This window comes from Sciurus carolinensis, chromosome 5, assembly GCF_902686445.1.
Source record: "Sciurus carolinensis chromosome 5, mSciCar1.2, whole genome shotgun sequence".
Taxonomy (NCBI): Eukaryota; Metazoa; Chordata; class Mammalia; order Rodentia; family Sciuridae; genus Sciurus; species Sciurus carolinensis.
Window position 1 is genome coordinate 128,422,729 of NC_062217.1, and position 19,785 is coordinate 128,442,513.

The following is a 19,785-nucleotide window of genomic DNA, read 5'->3' on the forward strand; positions in this document are numbered from 1 at the left end:
GGTTCTTGCTAAACCCTCTTCTGAGTTTGACTGACTCTTTCTGTTTTTAAAATAAGATGCTGGTAAAGAATTTTTGTTCTTTCATTAGATATGAAGTTGTCTACTTTCTTGTTATTATATATCACTTGCTAAAGTATCAATCAGAAATAATCCCTTTAAAAAACTTTTATAGCACTATGAACATGACCAAAGTTCCCCGTTTGCCAACAAGTTAAATATGAATAAATTGCCCTTAGGTCTGTCCCTGACAGATACATTCAGAAAAGTGCCAATTGGAACTCAAGGTACCCTTCAAAAGGAAAATGGTCATGTTGCATGTGAACTTTCTATGTTCTGAGACATCTGCCTTCCCTGTGAAATGCTGTAGATGATGCCGATCTCTTCTGATTTGGCCTTTTTCACTGGAGTTGAAGTTGGAGCTAGACTCTCATCTCTTCATCTCATATATGTAGACAAAGAGTTTTCCCAACATTTTGCAGACCATCAGCTGTGGGCTCCAGTGTCTTTCTAATAATTACTTGAGCAACAGTTTTGTGACCCATAAGTAACACCAACTGTGAAGTTGATCTAGTCCTCAAAGATGACAGTTTTTTGAAGTTAGTTGTCTATTTTTATTCATAATCCACTTCCTAACTCAGTCTTCTAAATTATGCTTGTGAGGAGGCATTGGGCAGGGGTGAGTGACTCTTCACAGAGGGTAGCTGAGATGCCTGCTTTCTTTAATGACAAACTGCATAGGAAGCTGTAGTGAAAATAGCTATTGTCATCTTACAGACTATTGTAATGTACGTGAGACTTTTAACATCAGGGTATGTAGTTTAAAGGTGAGAATTCTGATGTGAATGAAAGCAGGGAAACTTGTTTTGTTTTGATTGATGGGGAAGCGAGATGGCATTGTTAGCAACCCATTTCCTTTTCTTTGATCATCAGCTACCTGTCCTTTGCCCCTGTCTCACAACTCCAGCTTCTTACAAAGGATGCACATCTGGATTCTTGGCATGGTCTCTGAGTTATGACTTCCCTGCGTCAAGTCCAAGGCTAAACTGCCAAGGAAGCTAAAAACTGGAAATATAGGGCACGGGCCACTGATAAAGAGGTGAGTTGATGGCCCACGAACATCCAGAGCCCTGCAGTGAGAGCTTCCAACAAGACTGAAGAGATCTCAGAGGGTGTTACAGTTTGGATATGATGTTGTAAGGGGACAGACAGAGGAGGATGGTGGGAACACAAGTTTAAGAATAATTCTATAAAATGAGTCCACTGCACTGACTCCCCACATGTTTTCTTTGTCAAAAAGCAACCTTCCTCCAGACCCACCTGGCCTGAGGGGACAGGATATGTCATATTCCTCAGCAGACTGAGGCAGGGGGTAAAACTCTGGCGGTCAGTGTAGGTGATGAATGGTGGGAGTTAAGAAGATCAGGGCTGGTTATCAAAGGAAAAGACAATGGGCTGCTAACAGCTGGTCTCCAGGATCTTGCCTCCCAGCACAAGGAGTTGCTAATGGTGACCCCCTGTGCTCCTACTCCTTCCTGCCCTCAGGCAGACACAAGGAGAAGAAGAGAAGGTGAGGGATTCTGGGGTCTTAATCCAGCTCTAAGCCCCCTTCTCTTCGGAGAAGTCTATTGCTATCTCTTTTCTTAAACAAAACTTGCTTTCTACACTTGCCTTGGCGTATCTCAGGCATTTAATCTCCAACATGGGGGGCGGGGAACAGGACCCTGATCTCCAAGATTGCTATCAAGATGTCTTCTAAAAGCTCATGTGTGAAACAATACAAGAAGGACTTAGAGGAGAAATGATTGGGTTATCAGAGTCTTAACCCAATCAGTGAATTAATCCCCTGATGGGGATTAACTGAGTGGTAACTGAAGGCAGGTAGGGTGTGGCTGGAGCAGGTGAATTACTGGGGGCATGCAGTTAGGTGTATATTCTGGTGAGTAGGATCTCTCTCTCTCTTTGCTTTGTGGTGGCCATGTCCAAAGCTGCTTCCCTTCACCACAGAAAAAAAAAAAAAAAAAAAAAAAAAAAAAAAAACACTGACTAAAACAGAAATTGGTCCCAAGAAATAAGGTTGCTGTGACTAACCTGACCATGTGGTTCAGAAACTTTTAAAGCTTTTTGGAATTTGTGAGAGGAATTTTGGAGAGTTTAATAATGCAAGCTGGAAAATTTTTCAATTGTAAACCCAGTTTAATGGGCAATTCTGGTGGGAGTTCAGAAGACCTGAATGCTGAGACAACTGTGGATTACTCTTCACAAGGTTGAGGAGATTTAAGGACTATTAGGTTCAAGGCTTAGCATTCATGCAGCCATTTTAAATTCTTACCATAAGTTGCTTTCCTGCCTTATTGGGGGTACTCACAGACAAAACAAGAGTTAAAATGTAACTTCCCCTTCCCACCTCTCATTAACCACCCCACTGGAACATCCCCTTAATTGTTCCATCAGCCCATTATAAGTTCTTATGCAAGCAGCTCAGACAAGCTCATGTCACTATAAGAAAGCTGTCCAAACCACCCTATAAAATACCCCAGAGCTAAGTTCTTCCTGCCTCTCTTGCTTTTCCCAAGTAATGGCCTTGTCAGACCCTGATTGGCAAATAAAACTTTTTAAGTGCAGATCTCCTCACCTGGTTTCTGCATTGCTCATCTGCATCAAATTTTCCTTTCAAGGACACTATTGGAAATTGGACTAGAGTTCATTCGTGTTATGTTCTGGCCAAGAAGTTGTCTCCTTTTTGCCGGTATCCTGAGACTTTCTGTGAGACTGATTTTAAAAGTGATGAACTTCTTAATCTGGCAGAAAAAAATTTCTAGGCAGCAAAATATTCATGCAGTGGCACAAGTATGGCTGGTGGCTTTTAGCCAAATTGTGCTATTCAGGAACAGAGAGTAGAACAGAAAGATCTGAAAAACTTGGACTTGAAAGTTGATAGTAAAACTGGGGCTAAGGAAGTTGCTGTTATTAAAGACATTACTGTCACTATAGAAATGCTAAAGACTTTGCCCAGAGAGGATGAGAAAGATGGCTCAAGGGCATCTCAAGACCACACCCATCTCAGTCTCTAGGAAGTAAAAGTAAAATTTCCTTTGAGAAGAGACCAGCCAGGCACCCTGCTTGCACAGGGCAGCCTAGGAAGCTGTTTCACCAAGCTCAGTTTCCCAGGCACTCAGAGGTTACTGAAGTCATGGTCCCTGGAGATTTGGCTATTGCTTAAGATGGTGGGAGACCTTGGCATCAACCACGTGGTTCTGGTTCTATGGGAATGCAGAATGCTGGAGTTAGGGGGTCATGAAGGCTTCCACTGAGAATTCAGAGGAAGGCCAAGGAGACCAGGCAAAGAGCAGCAGGGTCAGAGTAGGACTTCCATAGAGGAAAGCTGCAGGAATTGAACAGAGACAAGTCGACAGAGAGGTCATGTGGGTTGCATTCAGCAAAGTCATAGGGGTGGAGTTACACATGTCCTTTGGAGAGAACATCATGATGCTATGTGCTCCAGATGCTGGACATGAAGCTGCAGGACTTGTCTGCCCAGCCAGATTTCTGTCTTCTTTGGTCCCATCCCTTCTTTCTAAGCCCCTCTTCCTCCCTTGTAAAATGGAAATGTTTACTCTGTGCCTTTATATATTAGAACATGTAACTAGCCTTTGATTTTCACAGGGGCTCATGCTGAGTTTGCCTTGAGTCTCAGAGAAGACTTTGGACTTGGACTTTTGAGCAATCCTAGAACTGTTGAGGCTATGGGGACTCTTGGAAATAGACTAAATGTATTTTGCATTGTAAGATATAAGTGTGCTTTTGGGAGTCAAGGGTGAGAGGTTATGGTTTAGATATCTGGTGTCCCACAGAAGTTAATGGGTGAGAAATACAAGAAGGTTTAGAGGTTAAATGTTCAGGTTATGAGAACCTTAACCCAATTCCTGCATTAGTCCTCTGATAGGGATTAATTGGGTGATAATTGTAGGTAAGTAGGGTGTAGCTGGAGAAGGTGGGTCCCTGGAGGTGTACCTTTGGGTTATATATTTTGTCCTTGTCAGAGGAGCTCTCTCTCTGCTTCCTGGTGCCAGGTTCCCAGCTGCTCTCCTCTGCCTACACCCTTCTTTCATGATGTTCTGCCTCACCTGGTGCCTGGAGGTGTGACAGGTTGACATATTTGACTCTATGGAAATGTTGTAGGCCAGGCTATATGGGCAATGACTAAACAGACTCCATTTTACCTTGAGACTCCATATTATGTAGGAAATGTTTCTCCCATGGAATGCCCCTCCTTTGTACCCATCAACAGTTGCTTAGCATGACTTGTTGGGCAATACAAAATGATGACATGGCAATTTTTGTAAATGAAAAAGTGTTCTCTTTTTGATCCTAGTTTCCTAAACAATGTACCATGTTAACGGTGATGTCGACAGTGATTGTCTAGATATTAGTAACCATTCTTTAGTTTGTACCTAAGTAAGATCATTTTGACCCACTTCCCCCTCTGCTAATGATTTCAGATCCCATGATGTTAGTCTGTAATTTTGAATCATAGCAACAGACACTTATGATTGATGTACTGATTTATGGTATAAAAACCCCTGCAAACCTATGGTTAGGGTTTTTCTCCCAATAACCATTTTGGAGCATTGTGTGAGACAGTCAGCCGGCCAGCTTAATAAATACTCTCAAATTTGAACTTCTCGGTGGTGATCGGTCTGTTCTTAAGTTGCACCTCATAACAGAGGAATGGAGCTGGCTGTCTATGGACTGAGACCCCGAAATGCTGAGCCCCCACGTAAACTTTTCTTCTAAAATTGTTCTTGTCAGGTCTTTTCGCCGCAGCAGCAAAAAGCTGATTAAAATAGAGGGTTACCTTCAACAATCTACCATCAGAAGAGGCCCTTTTCCAAACTTTGAAGCCAGAAGAAACCTTACCATCTTAGGGAAAGAGGGAAATCAAGGAACTATCAGAGAGGAAATGTGTCCTGCATGGGAGTAATACAAGTCAAGAGCATCCTGCATCAGAACTCTATCACCAAGATCTCAACAGTGCCAGTCTGGCAATTCCTGGCCTAAATTCAGAGTTTGAAATCCATCATCTACCAAGATTTGTTTGGTGTGTCCCAGAGACAGACCAGAAGCAAAGAAAGGAGACAGATCGTTCCAAGTTCATTCTAAGGTGGGTTTGTCCCCAGTGGAATGGTGACTTCAGGAGATCATGAATACCCCAGTGCCCTCCAAAGGTAGAATCGGGAGACTCCCAACACTGGAGAGGAAGTAAGACCCAGAGCCTCCACGATGCCTCCCATCACCATGTTTTATAACCCCATGTGCCCCTGAACTTTTACACCATCCCCTGTTATTGCTCCATTGACCTATGGACTTCCAGGCCCCCATCCACAGAAGCCACTCTCTACCTCCATGGAGTTGAGTTCTATTGCAATCCCCAATTTGGAGATGAGAAAACTGGGGCATGAAGCATGGAAGTCCTTTCCCAAAGCTGAACCTTGGGACCTGCACAGCAGACCTGACACCTGGGCAAGGCCCTTCAAAATGAGGACACCTCAACTAACTTCTCTACCAGCAGGACATGCCCAAGCCTGTGATGTGATCATCCAGTGGGGAGCTCAGCTGTGCCCTGACTGCAGGGTTTTTTCCCAAGAAACTTCAAGGGCAAGTGCTCCACAAAATGCTCTTTGGGAAACACAGTGCAAAGTGCTGTCAAGGAAAACCTCATCTGGGTAGAAAGCATCCTGAACAGGAGACAGTTACACCACTGGGGGGACATGTCTGGAAGCTCTGGACTTGTGATAAAAGGGATGGAATTTGTCCCTTCTCAAAGGTACCATGCTGGAGAGCCTCATCCACCCACTGAATACCATGGTGCTCCCCTTGCCAGCCCTAGCACTCCAGGACCACCATATCCTCAATGTCAACCCACCAACATCCCCAACATCAACACATTAACTATCCTGCCAGGCCTTCATCCACAGAGCCTTCAGTCAGTCATCCCACCTTGTAACACCCAAGACCCACCAACCCAAGTCTCAGTTTGACTTGAATGGGTTGCTTGATGCACAACAGTAGATGTCAGGCTTCTTTTGACTCAAAATCCCATTTGTTACAGTTTGTGTCCTTTGAGGTTCACAGTTCAATAAATCAAAGAGAAAATATGCTCAACACTTGGTGAAGTTGTAGCCCCCCTTTACTAGAGACCTCTCAAGTGGCAGCATTTTCCGGGTGCTGTGTGCCCATTACTGCCACTCCTCATAAGAACCCTACAAAGTAAGTACCATGATGCTCCTTTATGGAGGGAAATCAGGCTTGACTCCATCGCCAGCCAGAGATGCCCTGCTCATGATGTGAGATCCACCATTGAACTTGGGTCTGCGTGCCTGCGGTCTGTGACGTCCTTAAGGGTGCATTTCCACAGAGAGAGCCAGGAATGAGAAGCACAAGCTCCCTGCACACGGGCAGGTCAGCCAGAGCTTCCCATGACTAGGACCCAAGAACTTCTCCAAGGCCACCCGCAAGTGAGCTGATCAAAGGGGAGTATCTGAAGGTCATCCGGTGCAGCAATCCCTAGGTGAGGACAAGACCAGGCACATGGGGCCAATCTGGAACCAAGAGTTTTGAAGCACTGAAGCTGCAGCTCTGATTGAACGCACCAGGCCAGACTCTGGGTAATTACCAAGCCATAATGGGGTCTGATATTTATATTAGTCACGAGCCTGACGGAGAAAATGTGTTGTTTTCTCAGACACAGCCATGGAGATAACACCTCAATAATTCATTACGCGCAGACCTTCCTTGATCAACCCAGGCTCCTACAAGGGCAACAGCTCAAACTGAGAACAGCAGTGAGACTGAATGGCCACACACAGGCGCTGGAGCAAACTGCAGCTCCATGAGGAAGGGGGACTCAGCTTCCCCAGACATTTAAACAGAAGTAGATTGCAAGCTAGATGAACAGAGGAAGGGCCTAAAGACACAGAAGTGGTCCCCGGCTGAATTCCCAAAGGATTGCTGGGGAACTGCAAAACACAGGCGGGAACAGACTATACCCATAGTGCCCCGCTCCTTCCCCTTTCCTGTGTGGAATCACAGAGTGGGAAAGGACAGCAGAGCTCCAGATATCAACCCTCTTATTCTACACACAAGGAAAGAGAGGCAGAGAGGTTAAAGGACTTCTTCAAAGTTGTGGCCTCATCCAGGCTGCCAGCACTTTCCAAAACACTAATGTACTGCCACAAAACACAGCTGAGCTCCACCAGCAGCATCCAATGTGATGTATAACTAATGACCAGAGAGAGCATTTGGGATCACCCTTGTTTAATATAAGCAGCCTTCTCACCCTGTTCATAAGGGCCAGGAGGCTGCTAGGAGTTGCTGCCATGTGAAGTTTGAGGAGTTCTTGGATTAACTTTACTAGGAAAGGTGTGACCATTTACAGTCCAAGATGTGTGTCCATTCTGCACAGTTCCTCCTAGAGGTCCCCTCCCTCCAAAAATGTGAGTGTTGCAAAGTCATCTAGAATAACAATTACTCAAAAAAAAAAAAAAAAAAAAAACCAGCTCTGTCCCCCCACCCCCGCTCCCCAGCCCAGTTCCTCTCTATTCTGCAAATTTCTAGCAAACACTGTCTGTTATCATGGGTCACCTCCAGGGACAGAGTCACAACAGATTGGCCAAAGGCCCGGTGGTCATCCTAACTACCACATGCCCTGATGGGAGGGTGCCTGTACCAGGGATGGCATAAGCCAACCTCCAGACATGAGAAGGGGCACCATGAAAAACCACAGCCTCTGGACTCTCACAGGTAAGTGGCACTAGAGCTCCAGCTCTGGTCTGCTGAGGGCATTTCTGGGAACCCCAGTGCATGGTCTGGGGGCAAGAGTTCAGAGGCAGCCCAAGAACTTGGTGAGGGTATGTTCTACAAGAAAATCTAAAGACTGGAGCGCAAGGTAACATCAGATCTGCAACCTCGCCACATTCCTAAAGTGCCAGCCCTCTGGGTTGCCCCCAGTTGTGGAATGCATCTTCCCAACCTTCTCTGCCCCCTCCAGGTACCCAGCTTTGTCTGATCACGTTCCTCTCCCGGATTCCCTAGTTACAAAAAAGTTTCCCCCTTGCCTAGACACCTTCCCTTCTTTAGGGCCCCAGGAACTGATCTCAACAGGATCCTGAAGTGCAGCTCTGCTCCCTGGTCACCGCCCACCGGGAGCAGCGCCCGCGGTAGGTGAAATCGGCAGAACACGCATCCAACTCTCCCACTTCTTGCGTGCTGCCGGGATGGCTCTCTCACCCAGCACTACTGAACCCAGAAAGTCGCATACCCCTACCCCCTCAAACTGCTGGTGCCAACAGACTTATAAGAAACAAGGGGCAGGATGAAGCGTCCAAGTCCCAGAGCGCAGCGGTTGAGGACAGCATTTCATCTCCTGTTTGTGGTCCGCGGCCCCGATCCGAGGTCTCCGGGACAGTGGAGGGAACCGACAAGGGCGAGGGGAAAGCAGGCAGGTTTGGAGGGCGGCCGTGCGCCCTGAGGAGCGAGGAGGTGGGTTGCAAGGCACGTGGAGAAGCTTCAGAGCTGGCACAAAGGATGTGCATTTGGGGACGCTTATCTTCATCTTGTCCTCGCAGAGGCAGCAAATGGTCCACAGGTACTTGAGCATACGCTAGAGCAAGATGAAGAGGCCCTCATTGGAGGAAGAAAAGAAAGAAAGTAGCCACAGAGGAGGCCAGGAAAGCCCACCGCATGCTTTGGCCCCAGCTGTCGCAGGGCACCTCATGGTCACCGGGATGGTGAGTCTATCTATCTTGGGTTGGTGGACCTAGGATCAGGAGGACAAGGAGTATGAAGAAGAAGATGAGGAGGAGGAAGAAGTGGGTGCAAGGGGTAGAAGTTCAGTGGAGTAGACAAAAGGGAAAGAAGGGAAGGGGGGAGGGATTGATAAAGGAAAAGACAGTGGGAGGAATCTTCCTAACTTTCCTATGTACATATATGAATACTCCACAGTGAATCTCACTATCCTGTACATCCACAAGAAATCAATATTTTAAAAAACTATGCGTAAATGGCAAGAAGATCAATAAAGGGAGGGGAGCAGTGGGTGTGGGAAGGGAAGGGGAAGGAGAGTACTGGAGGCTGAATTAGAACAAGATATATTCCATGCGCTTATAATTATGTCAAAGTAGATACTACTGCCATGTATACCTGAAAAGAAACAATTTAAAAAAAAAAAAAAAAAAAAAAAAAAAAAAAGGAGGAGGAAGAGGAGAAGGCATCTAGGTTCGCGTGCATAGTGCTACTCATTCCAAGACCGCTGCCTCCGCCGCTGCTGCTGCTGCCCCCAAGTTACCACTCATCACAGCCACCAACTGGCTCCAAGGGTTGGGGGAGCTCCTTCCGTCGCCAGCACCACCCCGAACACCCCTCAACAGCCATGTTGCTATCATTGGTGCTGCCGCAGCCGCCGAGCTCCAGGAGAGGAGCTGGGACACGCGAGGGCCAAGGTGCAGGGTGCGCCGCGCGCGCGCGGGGAATAACATAGAGCCAGCCGCGGTGCCAGCGCAGGGAGAGGGGATGGGGCGTGGGGACCGCTGCCTCTCCCCAGCCTTCGCCTCGCTCAGCCGGGGCTGCGCGGGCCAAAGCGCCCAAAGCCCAGGGTCGCCATGGGAAGCCAGCGCCCTGAGTCTGCGCCGCCCTCGGTCCCGCCCGGGCTTGGCGCGCAGACACGGCTGCCCTGGGCGCCGCACCGCTGAAGAGCTGCTCTTGGCTTAGGTGACACCTCATTAATAATACAGAATCCGCCCGCTCCGCCCAGCGCCCCCGCGCCACCCTACCTCCCTGGCTGCTCTGAGCTCCCAGTCGCCGCCCCTGCGCCTGCCAGGATGCCACCTCCCGCTAATTCATACTCCCGGGACCCCGAGTCTCCTTTCCAAGACGCTGAACTTCCTGGTGTCCACTAGCTCTTCTTTCTAAATGCCTTCTTAGGTTCCTTCTCCTGGTTCTGGCGGCCCGATCCTCTTCAGCTTGCCCCCAGCGCTCCCCACAGTCGCCTGGCTCAGGCCAGTTAACGCCAGAGGGGAGGAGGCTCAGCGCGCTGGCTCGGCTTGGCCTGAGGCGGGGTAGGCAGGCCCTAGGCAGACCACCCCAGCGCACAGGCGAGAGCGCCTCCAGCCCAGGCTCAGGACCCATCACCTCTCTCCAAAAATTCCGCACACATAATCCCGCCGAGCGTCGTGGAGAACCCATGAAGAGGAACTAGGCTCCAGGGCCAGTTCTTCCCAAAGGAGCCCCCATTGTGGACAGGAAGAGCGGTCAACTGTCAACTCCATCCCACGGGCTGAGTGCCCCCAAATCGGGCTTTGACTGTGCCGAGGTCCCCGCCCTAGGATACTTAAGCGCAAGAACCCTTAGTTTGGTTTTCTCCTTGCTTCCTAGGATTCCCAACGCCTCGCATGAGGCTGAAGGGTAGGGCCATCTGGAAGGCTGGACGATGGTCTGAAGCCTCTGACAGCAGCAGGTGATTTTTCTCCCCTTTCCTTAGAGGCTCAGGAGAGTGGGCAGAGATGATGGTGGAGACCTCCCAGCCCTTGTTCAGGGCCCAGTGGACAATAATGTCCCTCAAAGGATCACTCTCCTTTTATTTAGTATCAGATTCCATCTGTGAGGTGGGCACCTGGGAAAGGGATACCCTAGGCTTCATTCAAGCTCTCCTTTCCCCCCATAGGGTCTTTCTTCCTCCTCATTTAAAGGGGTCCAGGTTTGTTCAGCAGCTCCCATCCCCAGCTACCAGAGGAATTCCCCTATTGATGTTCTCACAAGCTTTGCTCCCTCTGGACACTATCCTTCCTCCAGCTACCTACTGGACCACAAGTCTTTCCACTGCTAATTAAAACAAAGATGATCACACTCTCCCCTCATTGCCCACAGTGATTTCCCCAAAGTTTCCAGCTCATTAGTTTAAGCCTAATTGGAATTCTCAGGTTCCTTTCAGCTCTTCCTGTGGAGGAGACCCAAATTATCCTCCTTAAATGTAGGGCTGTCTCTGCCTGAATTAGGGTCAGTCTTGCCCTTGCCCTTGGAGACCTTAGGATGCAGGGGAGGAGAGGGCCAGGCAAGGCCAAGCTGGGCAGAGGCTGAAGCTTCAACTGGTTGATTCAGAATACCTTCATTGGGTTTAATAGATGTATATATCTATTAGAGGTATTAAGGTCAAAGTCAAAGGGGGAAATGGAATTTGGTAAGATTTCCTGAGTATTTGTGTGTTTTTTTGTTTTGTTTTGTTTTGTTTTGTTTTTTCAGTACTGAGGATTGAACCCAGGGCCTTGAACTTTTGGGGCAAGCACTGTACCAACTGAGCTACATCTCCAGCCCCACCTGAGTATTTGGTATCCAAAGAGCAGTATGTAAAAGAGCTGCAGGTAGTATTTCCAGAAGGTGAACTTGTCTGAGCTTCCCTTTTGTCATCTCTTGGTGACTCCAGCCTTGTCCTTTGGGCTCTGCAATCACTCTGACATATCAGTCCCAGGCATGAAAAGTCCTGGCTCTTTTCCAGTCCTGCGCTGGGGGAGTTGGCCTTAGGAGCGCTGTGGGAGGCTCCAGGTGACTGCAGCACTGAGGTTGCTTTATTTATTAGCTTTTTAAATGGCCACACCTTGCTGTCTTTGTGCCTCAGCATGTGCAAAGAAAGTTAAGGAGTTTCCTTAACTCAAGTCCAAGATTTGGAATTTCAAAATAAAATCCCTGTTATATAAAGAACAGCAGAGGGTAGGACTCTCTCCCCAGTGGGGTATGAAACCTCCAGAATGGATTTCCTCACTTGCAAAACTGAACTTCCGCAAACCAGCAGGCCCTCTGGGGCCTTCCTAGATGACTCCAACAGCCTGGGTCCCTGTGCAATGCCAGTGTCAGAGCAGTTAGCAAAAGGCTACTGGTTTTCTATCCCTTGGTGGCAAAATCCACAGCCCTGTGTCCCCTCCATCATCACCTTTGTCACCTCAGTATCCTTTGAGATGATGCTGGAAGTCCCCTCAGATACCATCTTCAGCTTTCTCCATAGCCCCTACCTTTGCTGATTGAAGCTTTTAGCAACTTCCACATTGTCCAAAACCTTGGTGGAGCTGGGATTCGTGAGAGAGGTTCACTGTCAAAATCAGTTCCCACAATCCCCGCCCCTCACCACCTCCCTAAATGGCCTGCCTGGTGGGTGTTGAAAGAGAATGCTGCCCTCCCCTGGGAAGAGATGACATCAGGCATTTGCCCAGCTCTGTCCAGCCACTTCCACTCTGTCCACAATCTTCTCTTCCATGTTCAGAGAACACGGTGACTGGTCTTACCAGCTTAGGAAGAGGGTCTGCCTAGATCCTCAAACGTCAAAGGAACCTTAGGCATTTTGCATTTGTCCCGCTCCCTCATTTGCAGAACTGGAATACAAACAGGGACTGTGCTGCCTCCCTCACAGCGTTACTTACAAGGATGAAAAGGAAAACATGACACAGATTTTGGCTGTGATTACTATGCCCTGAAAAGGTGGACAGGTTCAGACAGAGCTTCTGACCCCACACCCAGACTCCCATTGCGCGCACGCAGCCTGCTCTGCAGGAGATGTGTGGAGGTGGGATTGTGGGTCCCTCTCCCCACTTTGCTGTTCTGCATCCCACAGGCCCCTCAGCTGGGATGAGGATGGAGGCAGGGTGACACATTGCCTCTGCTCTGCTCTAACCTTGATCCTGCACCCAGAGGGCCCCAAGGACAGCCAGGTTGTGGAGACTCCAGGCACAGCAGAGCTCCTCCATCCTGCAGGGGGTCTCTGACCCTGTCACCATGGCCACTCCTTGTCTTCCCACTCCCTGGATGCCCTGGGCAATGGAAGGAGTACAGAGAAGCACCTGCAAACAGCCCCGGTGCATCTTTACCCACTGTGGGTGTGTCCCAGGCTGGGAACTGAGTGCCATTGTATAAGAACCAAAGCTAAACACAAGTGGAAACTTCTGTGTTCTAAAAACAATTTGGGCCATTCATTTGTTTCTAAATACATTGAAAAGCCTCCCAGGGAAGAGGACAGCCTCTTTTGAAGTTGTAACTGTGTCTATGACAGACAGCTTTCAGAACAAACCAGAGGCTTCAGGTTTCTTAAGTATTCTAATCTGAACAATCCTAAATGACTTAAAGGAAATAAAACAAGTGCTTAAACATACAGACTAAATAAGTGGAGTGATTAAAAGCCAAAGAGGACATTTATTTACCTAAATGTTGACTCAGGATCAAAATTATCGTGTCCTGGATTTTATCTTTCCCCAGCCTGGTCCCAGTTCAGGACTCTGACACTAATCTTCCCTGCTTCTGCTCTTGAGAAGCCAGGTGACTCATTAAGTGATCTAGCGCCCTCTTGTGACTATTCTCAGTACATCACTGTTGAGTCAATGTTCAAAACAGAAGCAGGGCACAGATGGGGCAAGAATGATGAAAGGATACAAATTTTCAGTTAGCAATAAGTTCAAGAGAGCTATTGTGTAACATGGCAACTGTAACTATACCTGAAAGTAAGCAATGTATACTTGAAACAGAATAAATGCTAGTTTTCTCCGCACAAATACATAATAAGCAAGCTAGAAAATACATATATTAGTTTTATTAAACCATTTTACCGTGTGTGTGTGTGTGTGTGTGTGTGTGTGTGTGTGTGTTTCAAAATGTCACATTGTACTCCATGAAAATACACAATTTCTGTTGATTTAAAAAATAAATAATTAAAAGTAGGGGGAAATGACCACCACAATAATATTAACCATTCAGTTACCAGATCTACCAGCAGATCAACTGCTGGGATGAAGGCAAAGAATGAGGTTCACATCCTTACCAGGTTTGGTGTCAGGTCTTAGCTATAATTATCACTGATGTCCCCATCCTCACTTCATCTACCATTGCATTCCCTTCTAAGAAGTCAGCAGTAACCCCCCTTTCTTACCTCCATTAGTCTTCCCAGTCTCTTTGTGATATAATAAAGGGCAGTAGCTATTATCCCACTTTGCAGATAAGGAACCTAGGCTTTGATCTATGTGTCACTTTACATGACAGGAGAATCTGCTACCTCTGGAAGAATTTGTGTCTTTGTGATTTATAATGAAGGAGCCAGACTTCAGTGGCCCAACACTCGAAACTATGTCCCCAGGTCTCTGAGTGTCAAAAGGGAACCCTGGTTCCTGAGTTGAAGAGAGGCAGAGAATAGGCTTTGAGTGGTTTTGTTTCTGTATTTCCTTATTTCTTTTCTTTTTTTTTTCCTTCTTTTTGCTATAACAAAAACTTCATTTTAATGTTCATTAAAAATTATTTATCTCTCCACAAAGAAACTATTAAAATACCTGTAAAAATATTGAAAGAGTAGAGTGGAGGAACTTTGGATTGTGGAGAGGGAAATGGGAAGGGGGAGGAAGCAGGGGAAGGAAAGATAGTGAAATGAGACAGACATCATTACCCTATGTACATGCATGATTACACGAATGGTGTATCTACATCATGTATAACCATAGAAACAAAAAGTTGCTCCTCGTTTGTGTACAATGAATCAAAATGCAGCCTGTAAAAAAATTTTTTTAAAAAAATTGAAAAATCAGTTTAAAATCTAGGCTGATATTAGGAGTGATGGTGCACATGTGTAATCCCAGTAATGTAGGAGGCTGAGGCAGGAGGATTGCAAGTTTGAGGCCAGCCCCAGAAACGTAGCAAGGCTCTAAGCAACTTGGCCAGACCCTGTCTCATGATAAAAAACAAAATAAGTCTGGGGGTGTAGTTCAGTGGTAAAACCCCCTGGGTTCAACTCCCCCATTACCAAAAAAGTAAAATAAACTAAAATCCTGGACCAATACATCTATGATTTACAACTAAGAATAAAATGATAAATTCTATGAGATGGAATTTCTGAATGATTTTGATGGGAATTCACTAGAAGGAATCAGAAAGATTTAAGGATTTTTCTATTTCATTCTGGGAAGTGTACATATTTAGCATGTGAAAGGCTCCGGATTTGATCTTAGGCACCAAAACAAAACAAAATTCTATCTCAACCCCTAGTCTAGTTTTGAAAAGCAGCACACTTTTTAAAAATGGTCTTCTCATTTATTACTATGACTTTAAAGATACCAAAGAAAGAAGAACAAAGGAAAATGGTAGTGCTTTTTTTTTCTTCTAAGTCTGGCTCTTCACTGTGGGTAATAACACTGAAGTAGTTTCCCTAATTTGGGAATCCAAAAGTCACATTTTCTCTGCTTAAAAGAATACTATTGATTTTTCTAATGTGTCTTCATTTGTTGTTATATCCTTTAGGTGAAAAGTTTTTGTTTGATTAATCCAAGGGATAACTGTAGGTCTGCCACCAATAGAAGGATCCTAATAACAGTTATAAATGTGTAATGAACTTTGTCTATCTTTCTATTGATTTTTTGTTATATTTTATTATTTTATTTATTCTTCATTAGTTATAAATGGCTGTATATTTTGACATATTTATTGAAACATGGAGTATGTATTATTCTTTTTTTTTTCCATGTACTGCGGCACTTTATTTTTCCTTACTCAATGAAGTGTTGCTGGGGCTTAATGTTCTCACATAACAGTAGAAAACCAAAAATTTGTCATCTCATAAAGAATTGAGTACAAAAAACCTTACATAAATTAAAATGAATAAATTTACAGGTGTAAATGCAAACCGTTTCCAACTCAAGGCAAGTAATAACCAGTGGTGGTCAGGCGGGAAAACATTGGTAAGAACGGAAACTGGGTCCTAAGGCTCGAACTGTCCCACCCTGTTAGAACAGGGAGAAGTGACAACTGGTCCAGGAACTCTTGCCAACCTGAGCAATCCTGGAACAGTCTGTCAACTGACATGTGAATACCCTGCACAAGCACTCCTGTGGTCTCAGATTCACTAAGCCACAGACTTTCCTGTATGCAAGCTCTCATCTCAGGCACCAGGTGAGTGAGCCACATGAACTAAGGGCTTAAGTCAAAGATATGCACAGGGCATCAAACATATACCAAGGGAACAGTTAACTTGAATATAAGGTCAAAGTCAGCAACAAACTCTACGATCCAATGCTGACATCAGATACAAGCTTCAAGGACAAATATCTTTTCAAAGGCTTATTCCAGTTTCATGAGGCTAGCATGAGGTATATACATTTGCCAGGGCAAATTTATACTTCAGAATCAGCTCATGCAGCAGGTGCCTGGCACCTGCTCAGTCCATCTAAAAGCATTTGCGGTGGGCGATGGAGGGGCCTGACTCGTCATACTCCTGCTTGCTGATCCACATCTGCTGAAGGAGGACAGGGAGGCCAGGGTGGAGCCGCCGATCCACACAGAGTACCTGAGCTCAGGGGGACCAATGATCTTGATCTTCATGGTGCTGGGGGCAGGGCTGTGATCTCCTTCTGCATCCTGTCAGAGATGCCTGGTACATGGTGGTGCCACCGGACAGCACAGTGTTGGCATAGAGGTCCTTGCAGATGTCAACGTCACACTTATGATGGAGTTGAAGGTGGTCTCGTGGATGCCAGAGGATTCCATACCCAGGAAAGGGCTGGAAGAGCGCCTCTGGACACTGGAACCGCTCGTTGCCGATGGTGATCACCTGCCCGTCAGGCAGCTCATGGCTCTTCTCCAGGGAGAAAGAGGATGTGGCCATGGCCATCTCCTGCTCGAAGTCCAGGGCGACATAACACAGCTTCTCCTTGATGTCACACACAATCTCCCGCTCGGCTGTGGTGGTGAAGTTGTGGCCGCGCTCTGTCAGGATCTTCATGAGGTAGTCTGTCAGGTCCCGGCCAGCCAGGTCCAGACGCACGATGGTGTGGGGAAGGGCGTAGCCCTCATGGATGGACGCTGTGTGGGTGACCCCATCACCAGAGTCCATGACAATGCCAGTGGTGCACTCGGAGGCAAATAGGGACAGCACGGCCTGCATGGCCACGTACATGGCCAGTGTGTTGAAGGTCTCGAACATGATCTGAGTCATCTTCTCTCAGTTGACCTTGGGGTTCAGGGGAGCCTCAGTCAGCAGCACCGGGTGCTCCTCCGGGGCCACGCGCAGCTCGTTATAGAAGGAGTGGTGCCAGATCTTCTCCATGTCATCCCACTTGCTGACACCGTGTTCAATGGGGATACTTCAGGGTCAGGATGCCCCGCTTGCTCTGGGCCTCATTGCCCATGTAGGAGTCCTTCTGGTCCATGCCCACCATCACGGCTGGTAGCAGGGGCACCCGACGATGGAGGGGAACACAGCCCCGGGGGTGTCGTCGCCCGCAAAGCCAGCTTTGCACATGCCCAAGCCATCGTCAATGACGAGCAGGTGGCAATTTCCTCTTCCATCGCCATCGGTGGAGGTTGTTGGCGGAGCCACAGGAGGACGCGGAAGCAGGCGGCAGCGAGCGAGATCATTCTTTTCTTATTGTACATAAATGGGGTGCAACTTGTTTCTCTGTACATGAAGTAGAGGCATACCATTTGTGTAATCATACATTTGCATAGGGTAATGGTGTTTGATTCATTCTGTTATTTTTTTCCTCCCCCTCCCACCCTTCTTTTCCCTCTATACAGTCCCTCCTTCCTCCATTCTACCCTCCCTGCCACCCCCCATTATGGGTCATCATCTGCTTATCTTGAGATCATTCGTCCTTTGGTTTTTTGAGACTGACTTATCTCACTTAGCATGATATTCTCCAATTTCATCCATTTGCCTGCAAATGCCATAATTTTATTATTCTTTATGACTGAGTAATATTCCATTGTGTATATATATATACATCACAGTTTCTTTATCCAATCATCAATTGAGGGGCATCTAGGTTGATTCCACAATCTGGCTATTGTGAATTGAGCAGCTATAAACACTGATGTGGCTGTATCTCTGTAGTATGCTGGTTTTAAGTCCTTTGGGTATAGGCTGAAGAGTGGGATAGCTGGGTCAAATGCTATTTCCATTCCAAATTTTCTAAGGAATCTCCACACTGCTTTCCAAAGTGGCTGCACTAATTTGCAACCCCACCAGCAATGTATGAGTATAACTTTTTCTCCACATCCTCACCAACACCTATGGTTGCTTATATTCTTGATTATCGCCATTCTAATTGGGGTGAGATGGAATCTTAGGGTAGTTTTGGTTTGCATTTCTCTTATTACTAGAGATGTTGGACATTTTTTCATATATCTGTTAAGTGCTTGTAGATCTTCTTCTTGGAAGCATCTGTTCATATCCTTAGCCCATTTATTGATTGGGTTATTTGTATTCTTCATGTAGAGTTTTTTGAGTTCTTCATATATTCTGGAGATTAGTGCTCTATCTGAAGTATGAGTGGCAAAGATTTTCTCTCACTCTGTAGGCTCTCTCTTCACATTGCTGATAGTTTTCTTTCCTGAGATAAAGCTTTTTAGTTTGAATCTACCCAGTTATTGATTCTTGCTTTTATTTCTTGTGCTATGGGAGTCATGTTAAGGAAGACTGATCCTAAGCCGACATGTTGAAGATTTGGACCTACTTTTTCTTCTATAAGATACAGGATCTGTGGTCTGATTCCAAGGTCCTTGATCCATTTTGAGTAGGGTTTTAGTTTCATTCTGCTGCATATGGATTTCCAGTTTTCCCAGCACCAATTGTTGAACAGGATATCTTTTCTCCATTGCATATTTTTAGCACCTTTGTCTAGTATGAGAAAATTGTATTTATTTGGATTTGTGTCTGTGTCCTTTATTCTGTACCATTGATCTACCTGTCTATTTTGGTGCCAATACCATGCCATTTTTGTTACTATTGCTTTGTAGTATAGTTGAAGTTCTGGTATTGCGATACCCACTGCTTCACTCTTCCTGCTAAGGATTGTTTTAGCTATTCTGGGTTTCTTATTCTTCCAGATCAATTTCATGATTGCTTGCTCTATTTCTTTGAGGTATGTCATTGGGAATTTAATTGGAATTGCATTGAATCAGTATAGCACTTTTGGTAGTATGGCCATTTTGACAATATTAATTCTGCCTATCCAAGAACACGGGAGATCTTTCCATCTCTAAGTTTTTCTTTAATTTCTTTCTTTAGTGTTCTGTAGTTCTCATTGTAGAGGTCTTTCACCTCTTTTGTTAGATTAATTCCCAAGTATTTTATTTTTTTCGAAGCTATTGTGAATAGGGTACTTTTCCTGACTTCTCTTTCTGAGGATTCATCACTTATGAATAAAAATGCATTATATTTATGAGCATTGATCTTGTAACCTGCTACTTTACTGAATTCACTTATGAGTTCTAAAAGCTTTCTGGTGGAATTTCCTGGTTCCTCTAAATATATAATCATGTCATCAGCAAATAGGGATAATTTGAGTTCTTCTTTTCCTATTCATATCCCTTTAATTTCCTTGGTCTGTCTAATTGCTCTGGCTAGAGTTTTGAGGATGATGTTGAATGGAAGGGGTAAAAGAGGGCACCCCTGCCTTGTTCTAGTTTTTAGGGGGAATACTTTCAGTTTTACACCATTTAGAATGATATTGGTCATGGGTTTAGCATAGATAGCCTTTACAATGTTAAGGAATGTTCCCACTATCCCTATTTTTTCTAGTGTTTTGAGCATGAAGGGGTGCTGTATTTTTTCAAATGCTTTTTCTGCATCTATCAAAATAATCATGTGATTCTTGACTTTAAGTCAGTTGATACGGCGAATTACATTTATTGATTTCCGGATGTTGAACCAACCTTGCATCCCTGGGATAAAACCCACTTGATTGTGGTGCACTACCTTTTTAATATATTTTTGTA

General features: G+C 45.8%; 1 pseudogene; it reads right to left on the minus strand.

The window, feature by feature from the left end:
- Positions 1 to 16,234: 16,234 nt before the first annotated feature.
- Positions 16,235 to 17,361, minus strand: LOC124984767 (actin, cytoplasmic 2-like; annotated as a pseudogene).
- Between the last annotated feature and the right edge of the window lie 2,424 nt (positions 17,362 to 19,785).